Here is a 23514-nt window from a genome sequence, read left to right as displayed (position 1 = left end):
ATTACCCCAAAAGTCATCCAATCACAATTTTGAGATAGCCATATTGTTCAACATAGTTCAAAGGTCAAATATCTTTGGTTTTGGTGATGATATGACCCTCCATAATCCCTAGGGAAAGGGCTGCACACTGTATTAGTATCGGATGTATTTATATCACGCGTATCGGTATGAGCGTATTGTTATTTGGCGTATTGGTATCGCAGGTATCTAAACAGGTTTTTAATAGCTCATATAAAAGATATTGCTCATATCTACGTCCAGTGCCGTAATTTCGTCAAAATCCTTGGGGGGGGGGGCAAAGTTGAAGCCAATTTTCACAAATCAAGTGAAAATGATATTGAAAACTGAAAAATGAGCCAGGAATTACCATAGAGGCAAAGATATACTAAAGATAACTGACCTGTTTCTCTGGATACTTGAATTTTGCGGGCTTACCTTAGTTTTGACAAGATTTTTTAAGAAACAAGATTTAAGCTGGGGGGGGGGAGGAGGGGGCAAAATGAATCTGGGAGGGGGGGGGCAAACTTTTGTCTGGAGGTGGCACTTGTCACCCCCATTCCCCATAACAAATTGCGCTCATTTCTACGTCCTTCCTATAAATTTCACTATCAGCAAGTTCTAAATGGCACTAAAAACGGCACTTTTGGTGCCATGTCTCAAGTGGAAAAGCTGGGGTTAGTGGGCTACAAGATCCTTTTGGAGTGACGTTAAATGGCTCATTTGAAAGTCATTGCTCATATCTACGTGATGTTTATCAATTCTACCATCCGTAAGTGTGATATAGCATTAAAAACAGCATTTTTGATGTCACTTCTTGTGTAACCTTGGAAGTATAAATCAATATTATCATTGAAATAATTAAGGTTCAAAACCCTTAACCAGAGGTTTGCAACAACACCTCCTGTATGTTCCTCCTCCAAGCCCCCTTAATAAGCTAAGCAATTAAGGTATAACCACTAATATATCAAATTAGATTATTAGAGGCGTGACTCTTTTGGTACTTCGTTTAACTTCGAAGTAGAGCGGCTTGCGTTCGACTCCTGTTTGGTTTTTTTTTCAATCAAGGTTTTCTCCCTTCTATACAATCATTTTCAGATAATTTCACCGTTTTTGTAAATGTGATGCGCTCATTTTTTAACTTATGTCCCAGGAAAGTATTTGATCAAGCATTTTGATTCAAAAGGGAATAAAAGTCATCGAGTCCATGGTTTACAACGACATTTTGAGTAGATTACTAAATCCATGCCGCAACAAGTGACGTTATTTTGTCAAAATCCTGTGGGCGAGGGGGGGGGGGTCAACGTTACAGCCAATTTTCCCAAATCAAACAAAAAATACAGAAAAAACTGAAAAACGAGCCGTAAAGTAAGAAAAAAGGTAAAGATGTATTAAAGAAAAACGACCTGTTTGAGTGGATGCTTGAATTATGCAGGCTTATCTTAGTTTTTACAACGTTTTTGGAGAAACTAAATTTTAGCTGGGACGAGGTTGAATTAAACTGGAGGTCTTGAGGAATACTGAGACCTGTGAGGGGAATTTGCCCCCTCTGCCCCATAGCAAATTAAGTCCCTGACCCCGACCCCTATCATTTAGTGATTGGATAAGTGTAGGAATGTGGTTCTGGAACCACTTAAAGTTGTGTATTAAAAGAAGGATTACTTATTGTTATACTTAATTATTCAACTTATTTACTTGACAATTCCACTGTAATATTCTCTCCATACGATTGTAATTTAAGATTGTGCATATTTAAGATTGTGCAATTTATTCTCCATATTGTGCAATTTATATTAAGATTGTGCAATTTATGTGCAATTCTCCATAAGATTGTGCAATTTAAGATTGTGCATCCGAAGAGGAAGAAAGACAAATGAAAATAGTTCTCTGGGAGAATTCAGGTAATTCTTCCCAAAATTTTGTAAATGAAAACAAACTTAGTTTATAATACCATCTATCGTACCTACACGAGGGAATTTTTTTTTTTTGAAATTTCCATTCATTTCTAAGTAATGAGTGGCTTTTTATTTATGGACAGGTCAAATAAATTCCAAAGCCTAAAGGCACATTTCTGTTGAGCTAGTACAATTTTCCGCAAGTATGTCGATACACAAACCTGTCCACTCTGTTAACCTTTTGTTTCGTAGCTACTCGCCTGGAGCTACTTTATTAAGTGCAACTAAATTTAATTATTTAAAACAAAGACTTAGAGATCTTTTTCTTATTTTTTAATTTTTTTTTACAAAAGAAACGACACTATGTTTTGATTTTATTTTTGAATTCCAAACTTACTTTTTCCTTCAATTCTTGTACTTGGGCTTCATAGTTCAGCTCCTTAATAAGGGCTGAGGTGTCTTATCTCCCCTAGATTGGAGGTGATTAGAAATTATATATAAAATAAGTTTTCAACTGAAACTAAGGACCCACATTAAAACTTAAAACAAACAGAACTTATTCCATAGAAATAAAAGAGGTCATAGTAGTTGTTTTTCTAAATTAAATTTTAATGAAAAACGAGCATAGATTAAATTAAAAAAAAAGTTTTTCCGAGGGAGTAAAGAGCAAAGATAAACGACCAAAAACGACCGAACGAACTTAAAAACGACAAACTTAAAACGACCAAAAATTATTATTTCACAGCCTATCTAACATATATCAATAAAACAATATAGGACTTTTGGTACGGTAAAAGTAAACCTTCTAAGGGCACTTTTAACAGCACAAAAGTAAAGCATTTTTAGATTGTTGCTTTATTTATTCTTTTCATTTAATTTGACATCACGTCTGCACAATAAACTCAGTTCAATGATTGACTGTCGTTTTGGATCTGAAAAGGATATTTCATGATCATTTTGTAGACAAGTTCGAAGTGTCACTACAGACTCACTTTAGAATTTGTATCACAACTTAAAATTCTTCGTTTTTTAGAGAAGTATAGAATTTCCCGTTTGCTGTCATATTGAAAAATCCTCCAGTGAATTATTCAAACCCAAACCTCCGTAAAGCCAAATTGGACAGTTTTTAAGCCCATGAAGGAATTGTGTCTTTAAGGTCTGATCCCGCTCGAAAACGTTGGGTCGTGAAGACTGGTGACAAGAAATTGGCAGCAGAACTTGCCAAGGGTGCCTATGAACACTTCCCTAACGTTTCTGCTAAAGTGATAGATCGAAAGATTTTCAGTATCGTCCATGAATTCCCTGAAAATATTACAAGCGACGAACTGAAATCTCCTATTCCTGGAGTGGTTGATGCCTCGAAATCGGGACCTCGAGAACTTTCCGTCTTGAATTTCTTGATAAAACTGCTCTTGATAAGTCCATGAGTATTGGTTTCTATATCGATTATGAACTCTACCGCGTAAAGACCTATCTGTCCCTGCCAAGAAGATGCTTCCGATGCCAGTCTCTTGGTCACTGTGTTGACGATTGTAAGTGTCCCGCTACCAGTGCAATACCAATGCTCTCGTTGTGCTGGGTCACACAGCTTCGATAGATAAACCATGCACTGCCCCACCAAAATGCATAAACTGCAAAGGTGACCATGTTCCGTATAGCCTGAGATGCCCAGTTCTCAAAGCAGCCCTGTCCAAGAAGCAAAAATGAGCAGCCAAATATTGAATTTTGCATCATTAAATATAAATGGTATCAAAGACAAGGATCAGCAAATAAATAAATTACTTGAAAATGATGTGGTTTTTATGCAAGAACATTTTCTAACAAAAGTAAATTTGCCTAGTCTAAAACGCTCTTTGTCTCACCATGTCTTCACTGAAGAGACGAATGAAACCCGTGGACAACCATCAGGCGGCCTAGCCATATTTATGCGGTCTAGCTCAATTGTACAAACCCGGTTATTCTCAAATCAAAGTATCTTAGCGGTTCAACTTGGAGAAACTGTCTTTATAAATCTGTATTTGCCCTGCGATTGTAAAACAGCAAAATCGCTGCCCTCATTCGCAAAGGCCTGTGACACTTTGAAAACTCTCCTAAATGACCTGAGTTCTAAGTCTCTTCTCTGGATATTACCGGGTGATTTCAATACCAACCTTCTTGTGAACTCTGACAGACCATCGCTGCTTTTAGATACTCTACATAATGGATATTATATAGCTAACAAGGACCTCCCTTAAACTTATGTTAGTAGTATGCGCCTTCTGGATTTGCGGAGACGTATAGCAATTTCTACGATATTCTATAGAAGTTCTACACCTTTTCAAAGAGATTCAGAGCTCCCTCACATGGCAAGTTTGAATCAGACACATTAAGGATATCGAGTGTCCTTACTAAATGGAGTATACGACTTAAATTATTTCATCAGATACGCCAGCACTTTAAAGTGAAATTTGACTCGCATATGCTTGGGGAATTAAGCGATTGAATTGCAGAATAATGATAAGAGGAGGCTTAATTTCCAAGATGTAATGTATACTGATATGAAGAGACTTAATTTCCAAGATATAATGTATAAAATGCCTTAAAAATGGGATGATGTATGTTTAGTTTAGTTTTTCAAAGAGAGTGAGTATTTGACATTTTTGCAAAAAGGGATAAGGAATTCGCAAATTGGACACTATGAACGATATTAATTAATGTTTTGAATAATAGGAGTGTGAATGATTCTAATTAGTGATTGGATTGTATGAAGGTGGAGAAAAAAAAGATTAAACTGATTAACAGTTAAGGTAACCCCGAAGGGGTTGTTAACTCAGGTAGTTTGTTATAAATTTGAAACAACATCAGTTAAATTGGGTCGAGCCTGAAATCATGAATTAGAATATTTAATTGGTTGTTTGGGGATTTTTGGACCTAGGTCTTTTAGGTTTTCGTGTGTGTTTGACTCCTGGGATGCGCGTATAGGAATTCCCGTGTTATTTGCTTGCATGTATAGGAATTCCCATGTTATTTGCTTGCGTGTATAGGAATTCCCATGTTATTTGCTTGCGTGTATAAGAATTCCCATGTTATTTGCTTGCGTGTATAAGAATTCCCATGTTATTTGCTTGCGTGTATAGGAATTCCCATGTTATTTGCTTGCATGTATAGGAATTCCTATGTTATTTGCTTGCGTGTATAGGAATTCCCATGTTATGTGCTTGCGTGCATAGGAAATCCCTTGTTATTTGCTTGCATGTAGAGGAATTCCCATGTTATTTGCTTGAGTTTATAGAAATTCCCATGTTATTTGCTTGCTTGTATAGGAACCCCCATGTTATTTGATTGCGTGTATAGGCATTCTTTCGTTATTTGCTTCCATGTATAGGAACGCCCTTGTTCTTTGCTTGAGTGTATAGGACTCCCCCTATTAGTTGATTGAATGTCAAGGAGCTCCCAGGTTCTTTTCTTGCTTTTATATGTATTACCACTTTTTTGTGATTGCTTGTATAGTAATACTCATGTTATTTGATTGCTTGCATAGGATTTCCCATGTTATTTGCTTACGTGTATAGGAATTCCCACGTTATATGCTTGCGTGTATAGGAATTCCCATGTTATTTGCTTGCGTGTATAGGAATTCCCATACTATTTTAAGGGCTTATGTCCCCTCCCATGCTATTTTAAGGGCTTATGTCCCCTTCCTATGCTATTCCAGGATTATTCCTTTTTTATTCATTTTTTTCAGCTGTATTTCATTTTTTTAGGTTAATTTAGACGAGGCTACGTGCGTGCACGTAACCTCGTCTAAATTAACCTAAAAAAATGAAATAAAGCTATGTCGACTTTGCATGTCTCTCTCACTATGTATGCGCCGTCGCGGTGTGTAATCAATCACCAATCAAGTTATTGTATATTGAACAACCTCCGCTGTCTCTGATTGGTCCCTAAAAATGGGCGTTGTCTAAAAAAACCAGTCTGGTTGAAAACGTGGAGTTTTCGTACTGCTCACTTTTTGCAATGTGTAGGAACCAGTGGGGAATCCCCGTTCGTTTGGAAAGGTGCCAAGGAAAGGCAAGCAAATAGCATGTAGTTTCAAAACGTGTTTAATCACGTTTCTTGAATGAAGTATCTGTACTGTATATCCAAGAGGTGAAATCAATAAAGAGCTTGTTGCTTACTTACAAATATTTTCATAATTTCTTGAATGAAATTTCCGTATTGTGTATCCAAGAGTTGACTTCAAGAAACAAATTGTTACTTAATGAGAATTTTTTCATAATTTCTTGAATTAAATTTCTACATCGTGTAGCTAAGTGAAAATTGTTTGTGGTAAAGAGAAAAAAAAAGAATTGTTCTGTTATTGAAATTTCCGGACTTCATTTACATGCAATAGATACCGAGAGTTCAATGACTCCTCCCCGCAATGACTTCCAAGGGTTTTATGACTCCTCCCCACAATGAATTCAGATGGTTTTAGGACTCATCCTCCTAGCCGTAACTCCATTCAACCTTGAGCGAAGGTATAAAAGTTTGATGAAGTATTTTTCTACTTAACAACTACATTAATAACTTCCAAGATGATAGGATTGTATAACACAGAATTTATCAGTTTGAAAAAATTATCTTGTGGTGTTATATTTGAATGTGCATTTTTATTATTCACACCGCGACGGTGCATACATAGTGAGAGAGACATGCAAAGTCGACATAGCTTCATTTTTTTAAGGTTAATTTAGACGAGGTTACGTGCGCGCACGTAACCTCGTCTAAATTAACCTTAAAAAAAATGAAATAAAGCTATGTCGACTTTGCCTGTCTCTCTCACTATGTATGCGCCGTCGCGGTGTGTAATCAATCACCAATCAAGTTATTGTATATTGAGCAACCTCCGCTGTCTCTGATTGGTCCTTAAAAAATGGGTGTTGTCTAAAAAACCAGTCTGGTTGAAAACGTGGAGTTTTCGTACTGCTCACTTTTTTGCAATGTGTAGGAACCAGTGGGGAATCCTCGCTCGTTTGGAAAGATGCCAAGGAAAGGCAAGCAAATAGCATGTAGTTTCAAAACGTGTTTAATCACGTTTCTTGAATGAAGTATCTGTACTGTATATTCAAGAGGTGAAATCAATAAAGAGCTTGTTACTTACTTAAAAAAATTTTCTTAATTTCTTGAATGAAATTTCCGTATTGTGTATCCAAGAGTTGACTTCAAGAAAGAAATTGTTACTTACTGAGAATTTTTTCATAATTTCTTGAATTAAATGTCTACATCGTGTAGCTAAGTGAAAATTGTTTGTGATAAAGAGAAAAAAAAGAATTGTTCTGTTATTAAAATTTCCAGACTTCATTTACATGCAATAGATATCGAGAGTTAAATGACTCCTCCCCGCAATGACTTCCAAGGGTTTTATTACTCCTCCCCACAATAAATTCAGATGGATTTAGGGCTCATCTCCCTAGCCATAACTCCATTCAACCTTGAGCGAAGGCATAAAAGTTTGATGAAGTATTTTTCTACTTAACAACTACATTAATAACTTCCAAGATGATAGGATTGTATGACACAGAAATTATCAGTTTGAAATAATCATCTTGTGGTGTTATATTTGAATGTGCATTTTTATTATTCACACCGCGACGGCGCATACATAGTGAGAGAGACATGCAAATTCGACATAGCTTTTTTTAATTTTTTTTAAGGTTAATTTAAACGAGGTTACGTGCGCGCGCACGTAACCTCGTCTAAATTAACCTTAAAAAAATTAAATAAAGCTATGTCGACTTTGCATGTCTCTCTCACTATGTATGCGCCGTCGCGGTGTGTAATCAATCACCAATCAAGTTATTGTATATTGAGCAACCTCCACTGTCTCTGATTGGTCCCTAAAAACATCCCTAAAAAATGGGTGTTGTCTAAAAAACCAGTCTGGTTGAAAACGTGGAGTTTTCGTACTGCTCACTTTTTTGCAATGTGTAGGAACCAGTGGGGAATCCCCGCTAGTTTGGAAAGGTGCCAAGGAAAGGCAAGCAAATAGCATGTAGTTTCAAAACATTTTTAATCACGTTTCTTGAATGAAGTATCTGTACTGTATATTCAAGAGGTGAAATCAATAGAGATCTTGTTACTTACTTACAAATATTTTCATAATTTATTGAATGAAATTTCCGTACTGCGTATCCAAGAGTTGACTTCAAGAAAGAAATTGTTACTTACTGAGAATTTTTTCATAATTTCTTGAATTAAAATTCTATAGCGTGTAGCTAAGTGAAAATTCTTTGTGATAAAGAGAAAAAAAAGAATTGTTCTGTTATTGAAATTTCCAGACTTCATTTACATGCAATAGATACCGAGAGTTCAATGACTCCTCCCCGCAATGACTTCCAAGGGTTTTATGACTCCTCCCCACAATGAATTCATATGGTTTTAGGACTCATCCTCCTAGCCATAACTCAAGTCAACCTTGAGCGAAGGTATAAAAGTTTGATGAAGTATTTTTCTACTTAACAACTACATTAATAACTTCCAAGATGATAGGATTGTATGACACAGAATTTATCAATTTGAAATAATCATCTTGTGGTGTTATATTTGAATGTGCATTTTTATTATTCACACCGCGACGGTGCATACATAGTGAGAGAGACATGCAAAGTCGACATAGCTTCATTTTTTTAAGGTTAATTTAGACGAGGTTACGTGTGCGCACGTAACCTCGTCTAAATTAACCTTAAAAAATTAAATAAAGCTATGTCGACTTTGCATGTCTCTCTCACTATGTATGCGCCGTCGCGGTGTGTAACCAATCACCAATCAAGTTATTGTATATTGAGCAACCTTCGCTGTCTCTGATTGGTCCTTAAAAAATTGGTGTTGTCTAAAAAACCAGTCTGGTTGAAAACGTGGAGTTTTCGTACTGCTCACTTTTTTGCAATGTGTAGGAACCAGTGGGGAATCCCCGCTCGTTTGGAAAGGTGCCAAGGAAAGGCAAGCAAATAGCATGTAGTTTCAAAACGTGTTTAATCACGTTTCTTGAATGAAGTATCTGTACTGTATATTCAAGAGGTGAAATCAATAAAGAGCTTGTTACTTACTTAAAAAATTTTCATAATTTCTTGAATGAAATTTCCGTATTGTGTATCCAAGAGTTGACTTCAAGAAAAAAATTGTTACTTACTGAGAATTTTTTCATAATTTCTTGAATTAAATGTCTACATCGTGTAGCTAAGTGAAAATTGTTTGTGATAAAGAGGCAGAAAAAGAATTGTTCTGTTATTGAAATTTGCAGACTTCATTTACATGCAAAAGATACCGAGAGTTCAATGACTCTTCCCCGCAATGACTTCTACGGGTTTTATTACTCCTCCCCACAATGAATTCAGATGGTTTTAGGGCTCATCCCTCTAGCCATAACTCCATTCAACCTTGAGCGAAGATATAAAAGTTTGATGAAGTATTTTTCTACTTAACAACTACATTAATAGCCTCCAAGATGATAGGATTGTATGACACAGAATTTATCAGTTTGAAATAATCATCTTGTGGTGTTATATTTGAATGTGCATTTTTATTATTCACACCGCGACGGCGCATACATAGTGAGAGAGACATGCAAAGTCGACATAGCTTTATTTAATTTTTTTAAGGTTAATTTAGACGAGGTTACGTGCGCGCACGTAACCTCGTCTAAATTAACCTTTAAAAAAATGAAATAAAGCTATGTCGACTTTGCATGTCTCTCTCACTATGTATGCGCCGTCGCGGTGTGTAATCAATCACCAATCAAGTTATTGTATATTGAGCAACCTCCGCTGTCTCTGATTGGTCCCTGAAAATGGTTGTTGTCTAAAAAACCAGTTTGGTTGAAAACGTGGAGTTTTCGTACTGCTCACTTTTTTAAAATGAGTAGGAACCAATGGGGAATCCCCGCCCGTTTGGAAAGGTGCCAAGGAAAGGCAAGCAAATAGCATGTAGTTTCAAAACGTGTTTAATCACGTTTCTTGAATGAAGTATCTGTACTGTATATTCAAGAGGTGAAATCAATAAAGAGCTTGTTACTTACTTACAAATTTTTTCATAATTTCTTGAATTAAATTTCCGTATTGTGTATCCAAGAGTTGACTTCAAGAAAGAAATTGTTACTTACTGAGAATTTTTTCATAATTACTTGAATTAAAATTCTACATCGTGTAGCTAAGTGAAAATTGTTTGTGATAAAGAGAAAAAAAAAGAATTGTTCTGTTATTGAAATTTCCAGACTTCATTTACATGCAATAGATACCGAGAGTTCAATGACTCCTCCCCGCAATGACTTCCAAGGGTTTTTATGACTCCTCCCCACAATGAATTCAGATGGTTTTAGGACTCATCCCCCTAGCCGTAACTCCATTCAACCTTGAGCGAAGGTATAAAAGTTTGATGAAGTATTTTTCTACTTTACAACTACATTAATAACTTCCAAGATGATAGGATTGTATGACACAGAATTTATCAATTTGAAAAAATCATCTTGTGGTGTTATATTTGAATGTGCATTTTTATTATTGTCTATGGAACTCGAAGAAATTGACTGTTATCATTGGATAGTGAACTATAACATGTTTGAGTATGGTAAGAGCTTGTGGAGTACTACATTACGTCATATAAACAGACTGGGATTCTACAATAGAGTGATTACACCACTTAATAATGCCGGTCAGGAACTGAGAAATGTTCAGGAGGAAGTCAGTGAAATTTATTAATATCAATGAACAACTTGGGACATTTGGAATCTGTTTCATAAAATGGTTCACTATGTTCTCTCTTGATACTAGAGCTATTGTCTTCTCTTAGTTCGTAATCAGTAGAATAATAATTATTCCATTTTGATTCATACACAATTTTTATAGGTGTGTCATCAACAGGGTCAATATGTTTTTTATCTTTGGTATTTTGTGATTCATTGACTGTTTGACCAATGGCAGTAACGTTTGCTGGTACTTTATTTTTCATCGATTCATCTTTATATTCCTTAGTGATATTTTTCGCCAATGCCCTTTTTATTTTTCTAGCAATTTCACTGTCTATTATCACACTATTTTTACACAGGTAACAGTTCCGGCATGTAGACATGATATGGTTTATGATATTAGTAGAAGAGTAGGCCTTTCTTTTCGTCTTTGCTTTCATTTGAATGCTAATACCCGAAAGCTGACGATATGTTTTATCATTGCGTAACGTGTTACCACATGCACTAGCAAGAAGATACCCCTCTTTATCGACTACTATTTTTATGTTGGCATTCTCTTTGAGTGCAATCATTTCCGGAAATCTAGAGATCGCATAGCCAACATCGTAAGAGTTGAATTTTTTTGGTACTCCAAAGAAATTCAATTACTTACTGTCATAACAATACATGTATACTTTTCCGATAGTGCTACCACTTGTACTTGTTTAATAGCTTAAATACTTCTCTTTGTCAGCATTCAATGCTACAATAACACTACCATGTGAACACACTTTCTTAAAATGGTTCATCTTCACTTTTTTAGAGATATTAGTTACGTGTTTATCGTTCCACTGTGTAAAAAATACTGATTTAATACATGCAATAAACTAGGTAGTGTCGATAACTGGCCATAGAGAAATAACGGGAAAGCCACATTGTGTCTCTGGGCATGCATAGAGTACAATTGTTCGAACCATAACAATATCTTTTGAACGGGTATCATTATCAATAACCTACTTCTAATGAATCATATCAAGTTACCCTTTTACGGAGTCAAAGATAACTACAGTTTTTACTCCCCCTAGCATTATATTGCCTTACACTGAAAATAGTCGAACTGGATATATAAAAGAATCTCAAATAATAAATCCCAGGAACCTAACACCAATGAAAATCTAAAAAACTATGTCTGAAAACCCAAACAGCTAATTAACTATTCTAATTCATGATTTCAGGCACGTCAAATCACGAAATACTAAAGTTAACTTCTCAAATAATAAACCCCAGGAACCTAACACACACGAAAATCTAAAAAACTAGGTATGAAAACCCAAACAGCTAATTAACTATTCTAATTCATGATTTCAGGCACGTCAAACCATGAAATACTAAAGTTAACTTCTCAAATAATAAACTCCAGGAAACAAACACCAACGAAAATCTAAAAAACCAAGGTCTGAAAACCCTAAACAGGTAATTAACTATTCTAATTCATGATTTCAGGCACGTAAAACAACAAAATACTAAAGTTAACTTCTCAAATAATAAACCCCAGGAGTCAAACATCCACGAAAATCTAAAAAACCTAGGTCTGAAAACCCTAAACAACTAATTAAATATTCTAATTCATGATTTCAGGCACGTAAAACCACAAAATACTGAAGTTAACTTCTCAAATAATAAACCCCAGGAGTCAAACACACACGAAAACCTAAAAAACCTAGGTCTGAAAATCCCCAAACAGCCAATTAAACATTCTAATTCATGATTTCAGGCACGTCAAATACGAAATACTAAAGTTAAGTTCTCAAATAATAAATCCCAGGAACCTAACGCCCATGAAAATCTAAAAAAACTAGATCTGAAAACCCAAACAGCTAATTAACTATTCTAATTCATGATTTCAGGCACGTAAAACCACAAAATACTGAAGTTAACTTCTCAAGTAATAAACCCCAGGAGTCAAACACACAAGAAAACCTAAAAAACCTAGGTATGAAAATCCCCAAACAGCCAATTAAATATTCTAATTCATGATTTCAGGCAAGTCAAACCATGAAATACTAAAGTTAACTTCTGAAATAATAAATCTTAGGAACCTACCACCCACGAAAATCTAAGAAACTAGGTCTGAAAACCCAAACAGCTAATTAACTATTCTAATTCATGATTTCAGGCACGTCAAATCACGAAATCTAAAAAACCTAGGTCTGAAAACCCTAAACAGGTAATTAACTATTCTAATTCATGATTTTAGGCACGTAAAACCACAAAGTACTAAAGTTAACTTCTCAAATAATAAACCCCAGGAGTCAAACATCCACGAAAATCTAAAAAACCAAGGTCTGAAAACCCCTAAACAGCTAATTAAATATTCTAATTCATGATTTTAGGCGCGTAAAACCACAAAATACTAAAGTTAACTTCTCAAATAATAAACCCCAGGAGTCAAACACACACGAAAACCTAAAAAACCTAGGTCAGAAAATCCCCAAACAGTCAATTAAATATTCTAATTCATGATTTCAGGCACGTCAAATAATAAATACGAAAGTTAACTTCTCAAATAATAAATCCCAAGAACCTAACGCCCACGAAACTCTAAAAAAAACTAGGTCTGAAAACCCAAACAGCTAATTAACAATTCTAATTCATGATTTCAGACACGTAAAACCACAAAATACTAAAGTTACCTTCTCAAATAATAAAAAAAAAACAAAAACTACTTATTTAACACAAGAATTTCGTTTTAATGGGCACCAAGTAAAGAAAAACCACACGGAATCAGACAACCGAGTCTCTCAAACCCGTTAAAGCTCTTTTAAAAGATACAAGAACTACTTATTTAACACAAAAATTTCGTTTTTAATGAGCACTAAGTAAAGAAAAACCAAACGGAATCAGGCAACAGAGTGTCTCAAACCCCGTAAAGCTCTTTTAAAAGATTTTAATGGGCACCAAGTAAAGAAAAACCACACGGAATCAGGCAATCGAGTCTCTCAAACCTCGTAAAGCTCTTTTAAAAGATATAAGAACTACTTATTTAACACAAAAAATTTGTTTGTAATGGGTACCAAGTAAAGAAAAACCACACGGAAAAGCCCTTATAATAGCATAGGAAGGAACATAAGCTCCTGGAATAGCATAGGAAGGGGACATAAGCCCTTAAAATAGCATGGGAGGGGACATAAGCCCTTAAAATAGCATGGGAATTCCTATACACGCAAGCAAATAACATGGGAATTCCTATACACGCAAGCAAATAACGTGGGAATTCCTATACACGCAATCAAATAACATGGGAATTCCTAAACACGCAAGCAAAATAACGTGGGAATTCCTATACATGCAAGCAAAATAAAGTGGGAATTCCTATACATGCAAGCAAATAACATGGGAGCTCCTTTACATGCAAGCAAATAATATGGGGATTCCTATACACGCAAGCAAATAACATGGGAATTCCTATACATGCAACCAAATAACATGGGAATTCCTATACACGCAAGCAAATAACATGGGAATTCCTATACATGCAAGCAAATAACAAGGGAATTCCTATACACGCAAGCAAATAACATGGGAATGCCTATACCTGCAAGCAAATAACAAGGGAATTCCTATACAAGCTAGCAAATAACATGGGTATTCCTATACACGCAAGCAAATAACATTGGAATTCCTATACAAGCAAGCAAATAACATGGGAATTCCTATACAAGCAAGCAAATAACATGGGAATTCTTATACATGCAAGCAAATAACAAGGGAATTCCTATACATGCAAGCAAATAACATGGGAATTCCTATACAGGCAAGCAAATAACATGGGAATTCCTACACATGCAAGAAAATAACACGGGAATTCCTATACACGCATCCCAGGAGTCAAACACACACGAAAATCTAGAAGACCTAGGTCCAAAAATCCCCAAACAACCAATTAAATATTCTAATTCATGATTTCAGGCTCGACCCAATTTAACTGATGTTGTTTCAAATTTATAACAAATTACCTGAGTTAACAACCCCTTCGGGGTTACCTTAACTGTTAATCAGTTTAATCCTTTTTTTCTCCACCGTCATACAATCCAATCACTAATTAGAATCATTCACACTCCTATTATTCAAAACATTAATTAATATCGTTCATAGTGTCCAATTTGCGAATTCCTTATCCCTTTTTGCAAAAATGTCAAATACTCACTCTCTTTGAAAAACTAAACTAAACATATATCATCCCATTTTTAAGGTATTTTATACATTATATCTTGGAAATTAAGTCTTTTCATATCAATATACATTACATCTTGGAAATTAAGCCTCCTCTTATCATTATTCTGCAATTCAATCGCTTAATTCCCCAAGAATATGCGAGTCAAATTTCACTTTAAAGTGCTGGCGTATCTGATGAAATAATTTAAGTCGTATGATCAATTTAGTAAGGACACTCGATATCCTTAATGTGTCTAATTCAAACTTACCATGTGAGGGAGCTCTGAATCTCTTTGAAAAGGTGTAGAACTTCTATAGAATATCGTAGAAATTGCTATACGTCTCCGCAAATCCAGAAGGCGCATACTACTTATGTCCATAACAGAGGTTCTGGAGTTTCTAACTTAGACCATGTGATAGTATCTTACGATTCAATTATACGTTCAGATATTCATGTTGACGCTGACAAAATTGGTGACGATCATTTACCCCTCACTTGTAATTTATCTGTTCCCTGTCTCTCTAATACGACTAATTGTCCAGTAAGACGCAGTGACAAGTGGCGGGAGAAATATAATTGGAACCGTTGTGATCCGGTATTATTTATCTCTATACTCCGTGCGCAACTTTCCTTGATCAAAGTGCCTTACCGTCTTCTCCAGTCTTCTGTCCCTAGCACCAAAGCGAAGTTAGATTTGGATTTTTACTATACGGAAATAGTGTTCTTTTTAAAATCTGAGGCTAAAACGGTTGTTCCAGTTGAGCATGTACGCACACAGTGGTACGAGGAAGTCATTTTGGTCTATAAACGGTGATATTATTGCTGGAAGGAAAAGAGCTAGATTCTGGCTCCATAAGGGGTACGCATGTGAACGCCCCCAAGCGGGAACAGTGTTTCGTCTAAAGCAGAAAACAAAAAAGGAATATAAATTAGCTGTGAGAAATGTTCGCTTAAATGGTTGGGATGCTCCCACAGATCAAAAATCATGGAGCAGGGTTATTAAGAGGAGTGAGTGTGAGCCTAAAGTGAAGTATTCACTTGACTTTAATGACTTCGTGTCGCATTATACAATGCTTTTTCAAGATGTACTGAATCCTTGCATCAGTTATATTATAATTTATCAAGTGCATTTCTTTCGCATAACTCATTGTCACAGGAAAATGTAGTTTCGGTCAGTTTAAATGATATGTAAGAGGCTATTAATAGTGACGCTATTAATAGGATAGTGATGCTATTAGTGATAGTGATGCTTTTAATAGGATAGTGATGCTATTAGTGATAGTGATAGTGATGCTATTAATAGGATAGTGATGCTATTAGTGATAGTGATAGTGAGGCTATTAATAGGATAGTGATGCTATTAGTGATAGTGAGGCTATTAATAGGATAGTGATGAAATTTGCTCAAAATTTCTTGAGTTTGAGTGCCCAGTTCTTATATCACATATACAGTTGCTTTTTCAAATGTGACTCGCTTAATTTCTGGCTTCTGAAAGCTTTCTGTCAGGTCTTGTCATTTCAGTGTTGAAGCGCGGTAAGCATGCAAGTTCTTGCTCTAGTTATCGCCCTACAACGGTTTCGTGTTTATTTAGCAAAATTTTAAATATGTAACCCTCATACATATAATAAGTAAGTGTGATTTCATTCCGTTTCAATTTGGTTTCCGTCAAACCATGGGTTGTAGCCAGGCACATTTTCTTTTAAGCAAAATCATTAAAGATGCTGAAATGAATCACCAGTCTCTGTTTATTGTATCGGTTGATATTGGTGGTACATTTAATAAGGCTGTACATTTGCAAGCATTATATTCTCTGTTAAGGACTGGTGTTAATTTATCAGTTTTAAAATTACTAGGGTTTTGTTTTCAGAAAAGTGCTAGTTTTCTGTAATCCTACAAACAAAGGGAAATATCCCCAGTTGATTTATTTGCATTAGTTTTATTGATATATGTTAGATAGACCGTGAAGTAGTAATTTTTGTTCGTTTTAAGTTTCAACTTCGCTCTTTACTTCCCTTGGAAAAACCTTTTTTTTTAAATTACATACTGTAGAGGTTTCAAGCTCCTATATACAAAAATGTGGAATTCTGCATTTTTTGCCACAAGTAAGATCACGGATGTGTGTTTATTTGTTGTTTTTTTTTCCCAGGGGTGATCGTATCGAACCGGTTATCCTATAAGACAAGGAAGGGGCTCGTTTGGTCGGAAATCAAAAGTTCTATTGCCCTTTCTAAGTGACCAAAAATATTGGAGGGCAGCTAGCCCCACTCCCATACCCATTTTTTCCCAAAGTCTTTCGGTCAAAATTTTGAGAAAACCATTTTTTTCAGCATACCACAAATATCTTATAGCTGTGTCTTTGATAACGACTTCACCCCCCCCCCCAGAGCCCCTGGGGTAAGGAGTATAAGATATGAACTTTCCTTATTGTATACATATAATTTTGGCTATTGGGAAGTATACAGATACTTTTCGGGGGGGGGGGATTTTCTGGCTGGGTGTTACGTGAGAGGATCTTTCCATGGATAAGTTTTTCGTGGTGAAAGGGATTTTTCATGAAGGAGAAGCTGGATTTCCCTGCATTATCTAAAAAACTATTAGAAATTAATTAGAAACAGTTTTTTTTTCAATTGAAAGTAAGGAGCAACATTAAAACTTAAAACGAACATAAGTAATTACTTACATTTGGGGGTTGCCCCCTTATCAATATCGCTCTATGCACTAAAGTGTGACTTTTTGTTCCAATTATTAAACAGTGACTCTCGAAACACAAGGGGCCTTTAATTGGTTTAATAAGCTTTTTCTTAAGTTCTAAAAAAAAAAATTGTGTTAAGATCGAGGTATTGTGGAAGGGGCAACCCCTCTCATATTCGTAAAAATGTTTGTTCTTCTTAAGTCTTAATGTTGCTCCTTACTTACAGTTGAAAAATAACTTTTTTTTTATTTAATCGTATAATATTTATTAAAAGATTAAAAAAAAAACTTTTTAGTTTTAATGATTGAATTTTAATGTAAATTTCTTTTATATTGTTTTTTATTCTTTACGTTTGTTTTGCTGAGGACGGCCCTTGGACATAGGGACGAAACATTCATTTAAAGTTGCGTTCCACTGTCTTGTATAAAAATTTCCCAGTTGTTCTACTTATTGTTAATAGGGCTAAGTGGTTCCAAAAGAGGACAATAATATGTTATACAATATTTGGACAGGGATAAAGTAGGAAAGAGGTCAAAGACCTATGAACTAGATGTTTAAATAGCGACGAAGATCACACTATTTTTCCATCATAAACAACGAGTCGAACAATAGGAAGATTTTGAATAAGACAGTGGAATGCAACTTTAAATGAATATTTCGGCCCTTTATCCAAGGCCGTCCTCAGTAAAACAAATGAAAAAAGAATGTAAAAGAACTCACATTAAAATATAATATTTAAAACTAAAATCTTGTCAAAAACAGTCTAGCATCATTATTTCAGGGAAGTTCAACAAGGAACTTGTTTTTAAATGTTTTTATTGCACTTGAATGAATTACCTTTTTTCACTTCGCTTGATGGACCAGTCCTGGTTTAACTTCCCTTAAGTAATGATGCTAGGACTGTTCTGGAAAGATTTTGAAATGACTCTTCAGACTCCTCATAAATTCTTATTCTATTACCAGGCAAGCTGAAAACCCAGCCCTCTACTTTCTCAGGGCTTTATCGTATGAAAAACATCGTCGTAAAAAGATTTGTAAATTTCTGGGAGACAGATAGATTTTCTATTTTTTGAAGGTAGATTCTTGCAGTCTTTACATAAGTAGTAAGGCCCCAATTACTTGAAAATATACATTAAAATCCACATTGAATTACACGTGGATATGTGTGTGTATTTTCAAGTAATTGGGTTACCAGGGCCAATTGCCTATTGCTATGAACGATACATGGGTTGGCAGACGGGTTTTCTATTGTGACATCCATTTTTTGGAGGTCAAACTCATGGATACATGTTTATTTTTTTTTATTTTTTAAACTGGTATTTTTTCAATGAAGCCCATAACACTTTGCAGAAACCCGTGAATGTAGGACTGAAAGTCCGTTCGTAGTATATCTGAATCCAATTACTAATCAAGTTAGTGTGACCGCCATTTTTTGATCTGGTTAGGTGGGTATAATCTGGTTTGGTTTTTTATTGCGAGAGGATTACTCAATTTACATCTTAGTGTTAACTGGGCAATGACTAAAGGAACATTTGAAGGTGGAGAAAAAAAAGGAGTAATTAGTGATTGGATAATTTTAACAAGAAATGACTGAAAAGTGTTTTGGAGGAGATGGAATGAATTTGTACTGTATAATACACAAGTGATGATTTGCACAGTGTTGTCAATTTTAAATAGTTTAGAAATAAAAAAAAATTAACAAGAAATGGCTGAAAAGTGTTTTGAGGGAGTTGATTTGCACGAGGGTTGACTTGCACGATGGGTTCAGTTACATGCGGATTCAGTTACACGGGGATTAGTTAAATGGGGTCGAGTTGCACGAGGATTCAGTAGCACGGAGGTTCAGTTGTACGGGGTTTCGGTTATACAGGGGTTCAGTTACATGGGGGGTTCAGTTGCACGGGGGGATATCTGCTATAAAAAACACTTCTTTCTAAACAAATACGAACATTTTGAAAAGCAGACAAAAAATTGCACACTATAATCAAAATTATTTGATTAACATTTAAAAAGGGCTAATGAGTTAAGTGATCTGTATAATACACAAGTGATGTTTGATAAGTATTGTTAATTTAAAATAGGATCTAACGTTCCCTTCGTTCCCTCATTTCTGAGGGCAGGGAGGGGGGTCAATTTTGGAGGGAAAGTATCTGCATCAAGGGGAAGGCTCAGAGACCCTTCCTTCCCACATTTCCGAGGGCAGGGGAGGGGGAGAAGGTGATAGTATTCCAATACAATAATTCAAGCATAATAGAATTTATGCTCCTAGTGGAAGCTCGTAAAACCCTTCCCCCTCCCCGCACTAGGATTATTGCCTGGCTGTACCTCTAAATACAGAGAATTAAGGTGATAGTATTCCGATACAATAAGTCAAGCATACTAGAATTTATGCTCCTAGTGGAAGCTCGTAAAACCCTTCCCACTCCCCGCGCTAGGATTATTGCCAAGCTGTGACAATGGATATTACCTCTAAATACAGAGAATTAAGGTGATAGTATTCCGATACAATAAGTCAAGTATACTAGAATTGATGCTCCTAGTGGAATCTCGTAAAACCCTTCCCCCTCCACGTGCTAGGGTTATTGCCTGGCTGTGACAATGGATATTATCTCTAAATACAGAGAATTAAGGTGATAGTATTCCGATACAATAAGTCAAGTATACTAGAATTTATGCTCCTAGTTGAAGCTCGTAAAACCCTTCCCCCTCCCCGCGCTAGGTTTATTGCCTGGCTGTGACAACGGATATTATCTCTAAATACAGAGAATTAAGGTGATAGTATTCCGATACAATAAGTCAAGTATAATAGAATTTATGCTCCTAGTTGAAGCTCGTAAAACCCTTCCCCCTCCCCTCGCTAGGATTATTGCCTAGCTGTGACAATGAATATTACCTCTAAATACAGAGAATTAAGGTGATAGTATTCCGATACAATAAGTCAAGTTTAATAGAATTTATGCTCCTAGTGGAAACTCATAAAACCCTTCCCCCTCCCCACCTTAAGGTTATTGCCTGGCTGTGACAATGGATATTACCTCTAAATACAGAGAATTAAGGTGATAGTATTCCGATACAATAATTCAAGCATAATAGAATTGACGCTCCTAGTGGAAACTCGTAAAACCCTTCCCCCTCCCCGTGTTAGGAATATTGCCTGGCTGTGACAATGGATATTATCTCTAAATACAGAGAATTAAGGTGATAGTATTCCGATACAATAAGTCAAGTATAATAGAATTCATGCTCCTAGTGGAAGCTCGTAAAACCCTTCCCCCTCCCCACGCTAGGATTATTGCCTAGCTGTGACAATGGATAGTACCTCTAAATACAGAGAATTAAGGTACTAGAATTTATGATTCTAGTGGAACCTCTTAAACCCCTCCCCCCTCTCCCGCGCTTGGATTTTTGCCTGGCTCTGACAATGGATATTACCTCTAAATACAGAGAATTAAGGTGATAGTATTCCGATACAATAAGTCAAGTATACTAGAATTGATGCTCCTAATGGAACCTTGTAAAACCCTTCCCCCTCTCCCGCACTAGGATTATTGCCTAGCTGTGACAATGGATATTACCTCTAAATACAGAGAATTAAGGTGATAGTATTCCGATACAATAAGTCAAGTATACTAGAATTTATGCTCCTAGTGGAAGCTCGTAAAACCCTTCCCCCTCCACGTGCTAGGATTATTGCCTAGCTATGACAATGGATATTACCTCTAAATACAGAGAATTAAGGTGATAGTATTCCGATACAATAAGTCAAGTATAATAGAATTGATGCTCCAAGTGGAAGCTCGTAAAACCCTTCCCCCTCCCCGCGCTAGGATTATTGCCTAGCTGTGACAATGGATATTACCTCTAAATACAGAGAATTAAGGTGATAGTATTCCGATACAATATGTCAAGTATAATAGAATTTATGCTCCTAGTGGAAGCTCGTAAAACCCTTCCCCTTCCCCGCGCTAGGATTATTGCCTAGCTATGACAATGGATATTACCTCTAAATACAGAGAATTAAGGTGATAGTATTCCGATACAATAAGTCAAGTATAATAGAATTGATGCTCCTAGTGGAAGCTCGTAAAACCCCTCCCCCTCCCCGCGCTAGGATTATTGCATAGCTGTGACAATGGATATTACCTCTAAATACAGAGAATTAAGGTGATAGTATTCCGATACAATAAGTCAAGTATACTAGAATTTATGCTCCTAGTGGAAGCTCGTAAAACACTTCCCCCTGTAAAATCTGAGCTAATAAGGGTTTTGACTGTAAACTCTAGTTTGTTGAAAGAAAATTATGGAAAATACAATTCTCTGGTTAAAATGTGAAACGTAAGTCCTTTTTTTGATTGAAAAATAAAACTATATCCATAAAATCTGAACTAATAATTCAATATTTTTTTCATAAAAACAAACTTTTTTTTTTTAAACTTCGCAATTTTTCAAGTTTATTTATTTTTTTATTTTTTGTATCTATATTAAAATGTCAAAGTATGCTTACGGTTCTAACAATTGCGCTATATGATTGGTCAGAGACACGATGTGGCTTTCCCACTGGTATTCTATGACCGCTTATCGTCACTAGCTAGTCTACTGCATGTATTAAATCAGTATTTTTTACACAGTGGAACGATAAACACATAAGTCATATCTTTTAAAAAAGAAAGTGAAGATGGAACATTTTAATAGAGTGTATTCACATAACAAGGTTATTGTAGCATTGAATGCCGACAAGGAGAAGTATTTAAACTATGAAACAAGTACAAGTGGTAGCACTATTGGAAATGTATGCATGCATTGTCATGACAGTAAGGGATTAAATTTCTTTGGGATACCGAAAAAATTCAACTCTTATGATGGTGGTTATGCGAGATTGAGATCTCCAGAGATGATTTCACTCAAAGAGAATGCTAACATAAAAATAATTGTTGATGATAGAGGACAACTCCTTGCTACTGCTGCAGGTAACACATTACCTACGGATTCATCCAATCATCAGCTTTCGGGTATTAGCATTCAACGGAAGACTAATAAAAGAAAGACCTACTCTGCTACTAATATCGTAAACCATATCTTGTTTACGTGCCGAAACTGCTACCTGTGTAAAAATAATGTGTTAATAGACAGTGAAATTGCAAGAAAAATAAAAATGGCATTGTCAAAAAAATATCACTACGGAATATAAAGATGAAACGATGAAGAACAAAGCACCAGCAAACATTACTGGCACTGCTCAAACAGTCAATGAATCAAATAATAGCAAAGACGAAAAGCATATTGAGCCTGTTCATGAGACACCAGTAAAAATTGTGTATGATTCAAAATGTAATAATGATTATTCTACTGATTACGAACTAAGAGACGACAATAACTACAATATCAAGAGAGAACATGGTGAACTATTTTATGGAACAGATTCAAAATGTCCAAAGTTAATAATTGATATTAATAATGTATCATAATACATTTTTGTATTGATATTCTACATAGCATTATTTCATTAAAAATATTACATTGTTACGTGTTCATTATTTTTTAGAGTAAGCTAGCGTATCAAGCGTTTAGAATGTATATTAAAACATTGGAGATGAAGGAAAAGGAATTTGCGTACATCTATTGTCAGACACACTATTTCCGTAAAATCTGAGCTATTAAGGGTTTTTGACCGTAAACTCTAGTTTTTTTTTTGTAAGAAAATTATGGAAATACAATTCTCTGGTTCCAATGCGGAACTTAAGTCTATTTTTGGATCGAAAAATAAAACTATTTCCGTAAAATCTGAGCTAATAAGGCTTTTTCAACCGTAAAATCTAGTTTCTTGTAAGAAAATTATGTAAAATACATTTTTGTACGTATCTTAAAATGACAAAATATCATTCTTGAATTCACCTTTTGGATACACAATACAGAAATTATAAAAAAAAATTGTAATACTTCCCCCCCAAATAAAATTTTCCAAAATTCTACTATAGAAGCTTTTAAAATATTCCTAAAGCACTAATAGATAGAGTGCTAAAACATCAGAATCGAC

Source organism: Artemia sp. Qi Xiang Cuo, chromosome 4, assembly GCF_049724085.1.
Source record: "Artemia sp. Qi Xiang Cuo chromosome 4, ASM4972408v1, whole genome shotgun sequence".
Lineage (NCBI taxonomy): Eukaryota > Metazoa > Arthropoda > Branchiopoda > Anostraca > Artemiidae > Artemia > Artemia sp. Qi Xiang Cuo.
Note: the sequence above shows the minus strand (reverse complement) of the source record.